Source organism: Seriola lalandi, unplaced genomic scaffold, assembly GCF_002814215.2.
Source record: "Seriola lalandi dorsalis isolate HSWRI2012SDOR001 ecotype SW California unplaced genomic scaffold, Sedor1 jcf7180002054887, whole genome shotgun sequence".
NCBI classification, from domain to species: domain Eukaryota; kingdom Metazoa; phylum Chordata; class Actinopteri; order Carangiformes; family Carangidae; genus Seriola; species Seriola lalandi.
The window spans coordinates 615,221-615,998 of NW_019525439.1; the positions used below are offsets into that span (position 1 = coordinate 615,221).

The following is a 778-nucleotide window of genomic DNA, read 5'->3' on the forward strand; positions in this document are numbered from 1 at the left end:
ACTTAGCCATGAACAATTTAGTGCTAATTTCCTAATAAAACCAAATTGTCCAACAATTGTTACTTTTGTAATTCTATTACTTGATTATCTGATGTTACAATAGTTAAAACAATCATCATGTTTACGTCCACTGAACAGAGGAAGAATTACATTTAGATGATAATTATGATAAACACAGTTTTTTTTGTTTCATTTTAAAAAGCATTTTCTGGGTAGAAAAAATAAACAAAACAAATGTATCAAATAACTCAAATAATCAAATAATAATAAAACAAATTACTCAAGATAAAAAATAAAAACAATAAAAACAGAAACAAACAAGCATTGTCAAAGTATGTGAAATATTTTAAAGATCTAAATCTATATGCACAGGGCCATGGCCAATGATAGGAATCTCACTTTTATCTGGATTTTACTGAGGGAACTTAACAGACATCCAGTTTCCAACTAGACACTCTTTTGTGGAGGACAAGCTAGTTTTCAGGCTTCACTGGGACATAAACAGTATCTGCGTGTCACCATCAGCGGTACGCAGATATACTGTGTGTTCAGCTGATGTTTAGCAGGTCTCATGTTTACAGTTTTGTCCATCTTAGTTATGCATGCAAAAATGTATTAACCAGCACAAAAAAGTGTAACTGAGGGTGGAGGGAATGTTATCTTTGCATCAGAGTTGCTACTATTCATCCTGCGAGGAACATGAATGTCTGTACCACATTTCATTACAATTCACCCAATATTTGTTGAGATATTTCAGTATTGATCAGTGTAGAAGTGT

The 778-nt window shown here is 32.4% G+C and overlaps 1 pseudogene; it reads left to right on the top strand.

Moving 5' to 3' along the window:
• LOC147817800 (uncharacterized) overlaps positions 1-778 on the top strand; it is a 2,336-nt pseudogene that overhangs the window by 513 nt on the left and 1,045 nt on the right.